This window comes from Bos taurus, chromosome 3 (assembly GCF_002263795.3).
Source record: "Bos taurus isolate L1 Dominette 01449 registration number 42190680 breed Hereford chromosome 3, ARS-UCD2.0, whole genome shotgun sequence".
In the NCBI taxonomy this organism is placed as follows: Eukaryota; Metazoa; Chordata; class Mammalia; order Artiodactyla; family Bovidae; genus Bos; species Bos taurus.
This window is the reverse complement of record NC_037330.1, coordinates 22,369,512-22,378,425: the sequence shown is the minus strand read 5'-3', so window position 1 is coordinate 22,378,425 and position 8,914 is coordinate 22,369,512. Positions and strand designations below refer to the sequence as shown.

At 41.5% G+C, this 8,914-nt stretch overlaps 1 non-coding gene across 1 annotated transcript; it reads right to left on the bottom strand.

Annotated features, from left to right (window-relative positions):
- Positions 1–1,355: 1,355 nt before the first annotated feature.
- On the bottom strand, positions 1,356–1,462 carry LOC112446158 (U6 spliceosomal RNA). The gene has a single exon (XR_003034219.1). It is a non-coding gene; the product is annotated as a U6 spliceosomal RNA (small nuclear RNA).
- Between the last annotated feature and the right edge of the window lie 7,452 nt (positions 1,463–8,914).

Sequence of the window (8,914 nt, the reverse complement as noted above, 5' to 3'; positions counted from 1 at the left end):
TCTCCCAAATCTTCCCACCCTCTCCCTCTCCCACAGAGTCCATAAGACTGTTCTATACATCAGTGTCTCTTTTGCCATCTCGTACACAGGGTTATTGTTACCATCTTTCTAAATTCCATATATATGCGTTAGTATACTGTATTGGTGTTTTTCTTTCTGGCTTACTTCACTCTGTATAATAGGCTCCAGTTTCATCCACCTCATTAGAACTGATTCAAATGTATTCTTTTTAATGGCTGAGTAATACTCCATTGTGTATATGTACCACAGCTTTCTTATCCATTCATCTGCTGATGGGCATCTAGGTTGCTTCCATGTCCTGGCTGTTATAAACAGTGCTGCGATGAACATTGGGGTACACGTGTCTCTTTCCCTTCTGGTTTCCTCAGTGTGTATGCCCAGCAGTGGGATTGCTGGATCATAAGGCAGTTCTATTTCCAGTTTTTTAAGGAATCTCCACACTGTTCTCCATAGTGGCTGTACTAGTTTGCATTCCCACCAACAGTGTAAGAGGGTTCTCTTTTCTCCACACCCTCTCCAGCATTTATTGCTTGTAGACTTTTGGATCGCAGCCATTCTGACTGGTGTGAAATGGTACCTCATAGTGGTTTTGATTTGCATTTCTCTGATAATGAGTGATGTTGAGCATCTTTTCATGTGTTTGTTAGCCATCTGTATGTCTTCTTTGGAGAAATGTCTATTTAGTTCTTTGGCCCATTTTTTGATTGGGTCATTTATTTTTCTGGAGTTGAGCTGTAGGAGTTGCTTGTATATTTTTGAGATTAGCTGTTTGTCGGTTGCTTCATTTGCTATTATTTTCTCCCATTCTGAAGGCTGTCTTTTCACCTTGCTAATAGTTTCCTTTGATGTGCAGAAGCTTTTAAGGTTAATTAGGTCCCATTTGTTTATTTTTGTTTTTATTTCCAATATTCTGGGAGGTGGGTCATAGAGGATCCTGCTGTGATGTATGTCAGAGAGTGTTTTGCCTATGTTCTCCTCTAGGAGTTTTATAGTTTCTGGTCTTACATTTAGATCTTTAATCCATTTTGAGTTTATTTTTGTATATGGTGTTAGAAAGTGTTCTAGTTTCATTCTTTTACAAGTGGTTGACCAGATTTCCCAGCAACACTTGTTGAAGAGATTGTCTTTTCTCCATTGTATATTCTTGCCTCCTTTGTCAAAGATAAGGTGTCCATATGTGTGTGGATTTATCTCTGGGCTTTCTATTTTGTTCCATTGATCTATTTCTGTCTTTGTGCCAGTACCATACTGTCTTGATAACTGTGGCTTTGTAGTAGAGCCTGAAGTCAGGTAGGTTGATTCCTCCAGTTCCATTCTTCTTTCTCAAGATCGCTAAAAATATGGAATGCTTCACGAATTTGCGTGTCATCCTTGTGCAGGGGCCATGCTAATCTTCTCTGTATTGTTCCAATTTTAGTATATGTGCTGCTGAAGCGAGCACAGGGTTTTTTTTTTTTTTTTTTTTATCATAAATCGATAATGAATTTTGTCAAAGGCTTTCTCTTCATCTATTGAGATAATCATGTGGTTTTTATCTTTCAATTTGTTAATGTGGTGTTTCACATTGATTGATTTGCAAATATTGAAGAATCTTTGCATCCCTGGGATAAAGCCCACTTGGTCATGATGTATGATCTTTTTAATATGTTGTTGGATTCTGTTTGCTTGAATTTTGTTAAGGATTTTTGCACCTATGTTCATCAGTGATATTGGCCTGTAGTTTTCTTTTTTTGTGACATCTTTGTCTGTTTTGGTATTAGGCTGATGGTGGCCTCACAGAATGAGTTTGGAAGTTTACCTTCCTCTGCAATTTTCTGGAAGCATTTGAGTAGGATAGGTGTTAGCTCTTCTCTAAATTTTTGGTAGAATTCAGCTGTGAAGCCATCTGGTCCTGGGCTTTTGTTTTTTGGAAGATTTCTGATTACAGTTTCGATTTCTGTGCTTGTGATGGGTCTGTTAAGATTTGCTATTTCTTCCTAGTTCCGTTTTGGAAGGTTACACTTTTCTAAGAATTTGTCCATTTCTTCCAAGTTGTCCATTTTATTGACATATAGTTGCTGATAGTAGTCTCTTATGATCTTTTGGGTTTCTTTGTTGTCTGTTGTGATTCTCCATTTTCATTTCTAATTTTGTTTTGATTCTTCCTCTTTTTTTTTGTTGTTGATGAGTCTGGCTAATGGTTTGTCTATTTTATTTATCTTCTCAAAGAACCAGCTTTTAGCTTTGTTGATTTTGGCTATGGTCTCCTTTGTTTCTTTTGCATTTATTTCTGCCCTAATTTTTATAATTTCTTTCCTCCTACTAACCCTGGGGTGCTTCTTCTTTTTCTAGTTGCTTTAGGTCTAGTAGAGTTAGGTTATTTATTTGATTTCTCTCCTATTTCTTGAGGTAGGCTTGTATTGATATGAACCTTCCCCTTAGCACTGCTTTTACTGAATCCCATAGGTTTTGAGATGTTGTGTTTTCATTTTCATTCATTTCTATGCATATTTTGATTTCTTCTGTGATTTGTTGGTTATTCAAAAGTGTGTTGTTTAGCCTCCATATGTTTGTCTTTTTAGTAGTTTTTTTCCCGTAGTTGACATCTAATCTTACCACATTGTGATCAGAAAAGATGCTTTAAATGACTTCAGTTTTTTTTAATTTACCAAGGCTAGATTTATGGCCCAGGATGTGATCTATCCTGGAGAAGGTTCCGTGGGCACTTGAGATAAAGGTGAATTCATTGTTTTGGGGTGAAATATCCTATAGATATCGATTAGGTCTAACTGGTCTATTGTATCATTTAAAGTTTGTGTTTCCTTGCTAATTTTCAGTTTAGTTCATCTGTCCATAAGTGTGAGTGGGGTATTAAAGTGTCCCACTATTATTGTGTTACTGTTAATTTCCCCTTTTATACTTGTTAGCATTTGCCTTACATATTGCAGTGCTCCTATGTTGGGTGCATATATTTATTATTGTTATATCTTCTTGGATTGATCCTTTGATCATTATGTAGTGTCCTTCTTTTTGTCTTTTCACGGCCTTTACTTCAAAGTCTATATTATCTGATATGAGTATTGCTACTCCTGCTTTCTTTTGGTCTCCATTTGCGTGAAATATCATTTTCCAGCCCTTCACTTTCAGTCTGTATGTATCCCTAGGTTTAAGGTGAGTCTCTTGTAGACAGCATATATAGGGGTCTTGTTTTTGTATCCATTCAGCCAATCTTTGTCTTTTGGTTGGGGCATTCAGCCCATTTACCTTTAAGGTAATTATTGATAAGCATGGTCCCATTGCCATTTACTTTGTTGTTTGGGTTCCCATTTATAAACCTTTGCTGTGTTTCCTGTCCAGAGAAGATCCTTTAGCATTTGTTGAACAGCTGGTTTGATGGTGCTGAATTCTCTGAACTTTTGCTTGTCTTTAAATCTTTTGATTTCTCCTTCATATTTGAATGAGATACTTGTTGGGTACAGTAATCTGGGTTGTAGGTTTTTCTCTTTCATCACTTTAAGTATGTCCTGCCATTCCCTTCTGGCTTGAAGAGTTTCTATTGAAAGATCAGCTGTTACCCTTATGAGGATCTGCTTGTGAGTTATTTTTTTTCCCTTTCTGCTTTTAATATTTGTTCTTTGTGTTTGATCTTTGTTAATTTGATTAATATGTGTTTTGGGTGTTTCGCCTTGGGTTTATCCTTTTTGGGACTCTCTGGGTTTCTTGGACTTAGGTGGCTATTTCCTTCCCCATTTTAGGGAAGTTTTCAACTATTATCTCCTCAAGTATTTTCTCATGGCCTTTCTTTTTATTTTCTTCTTCTGGGACTCCTATGATTCAAATGTTGGGGCATTTCACACTGTCCCAGAGGTCTCTGAAGTGGTTCTCATTTCTTTTGATTCTTTTTTCTTTTTTCCTCCCTGCTTCATTTATTCCCACCAATCTATCTTCCACCTCACTTATCCTGTCTTCTGCCTCAGTTATTCTACTGTCAGTTCCCTCCAGAGTGCTTTTGATCTCAGTTATTGCATTATTCATTATTGATTGACTTTTTTATTTCTTCTACGTCCTTGTTAAATTTTTCTTGCATCTTCTCAATCCTTGTCCCCAGACTATTTGTGTCCATTTTGTTTTCAAGATTTTGGATCATTTTTACTATCATTGTTCTGAATACTTTTTCAGGTAGACTCTCTATCTCCTCCTCTTTGATTTGGTGTAGTGGGCTTTTATCATGTTCCTTTATCTGCTGAATATTCTCTGCCGTTTCATCTTGTTTATATTGCTGCATTTGGGGTGGCCTTTCTGTATTCTGGCAGTTTATGGTTCCTCTTTATTGTGGAGGCTCCTCCCTGTGGGTGGGGTTGGATGAGTGGCTTGTCAAGGTTTCCTGGTTAGGGAAGCTTGTGTCAGTGTTCTGGTGGGTGGAGCTGCATCTCTTCTCTCTGGAGTACAATGAAGTGTCCAGTAGTGAGTTTTGAGGTGTCTGTGGGTTTGGTGTGACTTTTGGCAGCCTTTATTTTTGTGCTCAGGGTTATGTTCCTGCATTGTTGGAGAATTAGTTTGGTATGTCTTGCTCTGGAACTTGTTGGCTCTTGGGTGGAGCTTGTTTTTAGTGTAGGTATGGAGGCTTTTGGATGAGTTCTTGTCGATTAATGTTCCCTGGAGTCAGGAGTTTTCTGGTGTTCTCAAGTTTTGGATTTAAGCCTCCTGCCTCTGGCTTTCAGTCTTATACTTACAGTAGCCTCAAGACTTCTCCATCCATACATCAATGATAAAACATCTAGGCTAATGTCTTCTCACATTAGAAGAGTCTCCACAATGGGGGACAGCCAGAGAGGTTCAGAGTTACATGGAGAAGAGAAGAGGGATGAGGGAGTTGGAGGTGACCAAGAGGAGAAGAGGAGGAATCAAAAAGGGAGACAGCAGTCTAGCCAGTAATCAAATCCCTATGTGCTCTCCACAGTCTGGAACACTCAGAGAGGTTCTTGGAGTTCCATAGAGAAGAGAGGAGGGAGGAAGGAGATAGAGGTGACCAGGAGGAGAAGAGTGGGAATCAAAAGGGGAGAGAACTATCTAGACAGTAATCAATTCCCTATTTGCTCGCCACAGTCTGGAACACTCAGAGAGGTTCACAGAGTTACATAGAGAAGAGAAGAGAGAGGAGGGAGATAGAGGTGACCAGGAAGAGAAGAGGGGGAATCAAAAGGGGAGAGAACAGTCTAGCCTGTGATCAGTTCCCTAAGTGTTCTCCACAGCCCGGAACACCCAAAGAGAGTCACAGAGTTAAGTAGAGAAGAGACAGGGGAGGGCGGAGATAGAGGTGACCTGGGGGGAAAAAATGAAAGTCCAAAGGGGAAAGAGCAATCAAGCCAGTAATCACACTCCTAAGTAAAAATGGGTACTGAAGATTGCATTCTTAAAGGTACAGAATTGATACCAAATATAAAAAGCAAAGATTAAAATATATCTAGGAATTTCTCTGGAGCCATTGAGGGCAGTGTGGGGTCTGTTCAGTTTTAGATAGTTACTTGTTCCAGCTTATACTTCTTCTCAAGGTCTATAGGTCCCTTCCAGTGTAGCCAGTGCTAACTCCAGGGTTTTAATTTGTTGCACCTGTCACTTCCAAAGCAATTCCCTCTTTGTTTATTTTGGCTTCCTCTGTTTGCAAGTCTCTTCAATATCTAACATCTGCCCTGATACAAGGGTGGTCATTTATTTAGGCTAACTTGTTCAGTTGTGCTCTGGGGAGGGAGGAACACTGCAAACAAATATCACTGGCGTGTGTGGGGAGTGCTCGCAGTGTCTGGGCTGCACTGGGTTTGCCCCCGCTCACGGCGTGTGTGCTTTCCCGGTCTACACTGCTCAGGCTCCAGGTTGCTCTGCAGGGGCACTAAGGTGGGCCCTGGGTTGTGTGCACTTCCCAGATATACGCTGCTCAGGTTCTGGTTCTCAGGTACTCTGCAAAGGCACAGACTCAGTTGCCCCAGCCTTTTGTGCCGTTTCCAGGTCCAAGCAGCTCAGGCAACCAGGTGCTTGGCCAGCGGTGCATCTTATTACCTCCCCCGTCCCAGCTGCTCAGTTTCCTGGGTGCACAGTGAGAGTGCTGTCCCAGGTGTGCCATGTGTCTCCTCTGGGGAGCTGATCTGGCTGCAACCCTCCTGGTGGATGTCAACCATCCAGGATCCCAGGATGACTTGATTAGCCACTGGGAGCCTGCTCGCAGTTTGGTAGGGGATGCCCCTTGCCTTCCAGCTCTGGCTGTTGCCTGCCTGCCTGCCTCCCTGCCTCCAGCGGGGGATGGGCCAGTCTGCTGCCGGCTAGCTCTCCTGTGGTATTCTCTCAGTCCTTTGTTCTGTGAGCAGGCCGGCAGTGCCATCAGATCAGATCAGATCAGGTGATCAGTCGTGTCTGACTCTGCGACCCCATGAATCGCAGCACGCCAGGCCTCCCTGTCCATCACCAACTCCCGGAGTTCACTCAGACTCACATCCATCGAGTCAGTGATGCCATCCAGCCATCTCATCCTCTGTCATACCCTTCTCCTCCTGCCCCCAATCCCTCCCAGCATCAGTCTTTTCCAATGAGTCAACTCTTCGCATGAGGTGGCCAAAGTACTGGAGTTTCAGCTTTAGCATCATTCCTTCCAAAGAAATCCCAGGGCTGATCTCCTTCACAATGGACTGGTTGGATCTCCTTGCAGTCCAAGGGACTCTCAAGAGTCTTCTCCAACACCACAGTTCAAAAGCATCAATTCTTCGGCGCTCAGCCTTCTTCACAGACCAACTCTCACATCCATACATGACCACAGGAAGAACTGTAGCCTTGACTAGATGAACCTTTGTTGGCAAAGTAATGTCTCTGCTTTTGAATATGCTATCTAGTTTGGTCATAAATTTCCTTCCAAGGAGTAAGCGTCTTTTAATTTCATGGCTGTAGTCACCATCTGTAGTGATTTTGGAGCCCAGAAAAATAAAGTCTGACACTGTTTCCACTGTTTCCCCATCTATTTCCCATGAAGTGATGGGACCGGATGCCATGATCTTCGTTTTCTGAATGTTGAGCTTTAAGCCAACTTTTTCACTCTCCACTTTCACTTTCATCAAGAGGCTTTTGAGTTCCTCTTCACTTTCTGCCATAAGGGTGGTGTCATCTGCATATCTGAGGTTATTGATATTTCTCCCGGCAATCTTGATTCCAGCTTGTGTTTCTTCCAGTCCAGCGTTTCTCATGATGTACTCTGCATATAAGTTAGATAAACAGGGTGGCAGTATACAGCCTTGACGAACTCCTTTTCCTATTTGGAACCAGTCTGTTGTTGCATGTCCAGTTCTAACTGTTGCTTCCTGACCTGCATACAAATTCAAGAGGCAGATCCGGTAGTCTGGTATTCCCATCTCTTTCAGAATTTTCCACAGTTTATTGTGATCCACACAGTCAAAGGCTTTGGCATAGTCAATAAAGCAGAAATAGATGTTTTTCTGGAACTCTCTTGCTTTTTCCATGATCCAGCGGATGTTGGCAATTTGATCTCTGGTTCCTCTGCCTTTTCTAAAACCAGCTTGAACATCAGGAAGTTCATGGTTCACATATTGCAGAAGCCTGGCTTGGAGAATTTTGAGCATTACTTTACTAGTGTGTGAGATGAGTGTAATTGTGCGATAGTTTGAGCATTCTTTGGCATTGCCTTTCTTTGGGATTGGAATGAAAACTGACCTTTTCCAGTCCTGTGGCCACTGCTGAGTTTTCCACATTTGCTGGCATATTGAGTGCAGCACTTTCACAGCATCATCTTTCAGGATTTGGAATAGCTCCACTGGAATTCCATCACCTCCACTAGCTTTGTTCGTAGTGATGCTTTCTAAGGCCCACTTGACTTCACATTCCAGGATGTCTGGCTCTAGGTGAGTGATCACACCATCATGATTATCTGGGTCGTGAAGATCTTTTTTGTACAGTTCTTCTGTGTATTCTTGCCATCTCTTCTTAATATCTTCTGCTTCTGTTAGGTCCATGTCCTTATCGAGCCCATCTTTGCATGAAATGTTCCTTTGGTATCTCAGATTTTCTTAAAGAGATCCCTAGTCTTTCCCATTCTGTTGTTTTCCTCTGTTTCTTTGCATCGATCACTGAAGAAGGCTTTCTTATCTCTTCTTGCTATTCTTTGGAACTCTGCATTCAGATGTTTATATCTTTCCTTTTCTCCTTTGCTTTTCGCTTCTCTTCTTTTCCCAGCTATTTGTAAGGCCTCCCCAGACAGCCATTTTGCTTTTTTGCATTTCTTTTCCATGGGGATGGTCTTGATCCCTGTCTCCTGTACAATGTCACAAACCTCATTCCATAGCTCATCAGGCACTCTATCTATCATATCTAGGCCCTTAAATCTATTTCTCACTTCCACTGTATAATCATAAGGGATTTGATTTAGGTCATACCTGAATGGTCTAGTGGTTTTCCCTACTTTCTTCAATTTAATCTGAATTTGGCAATAAGGAGTTCATGGTCTGAGCCACAGTCAGCTCCTGGTCTTGCTGACTGTATAGAGCTTCTCCATCTTTGGCTTCAAAGAATATAATCAGTCTGATTTCGGTGTTGACCATCTGGTGATGTCCATGTATACAGTCTTCTCTTGTGTTGTTGGAAGAGGGTGTTTGTTATGACCAGTGCATTTTCTTGGCAAAATTCTATTAGCCTTTGTCCTGCTTCATTCTGTATTCCAAGGCCAAATTTGCCTGTTACTCCAGGTGTTTCTTGACTTCCTACTTTTGCATTCCAGTCCCCTATAATGAAAAGGACATCTTTTTTGGGTGTTAGTTCTAAAAGGTCTTGTAGGTCTTCATAGAACCATTCAACTTCAGCTTCTTCAGCATTACTGGTTGGGGCATAGACTTGGATTACTGTGATATTGAATGGTTTGCCT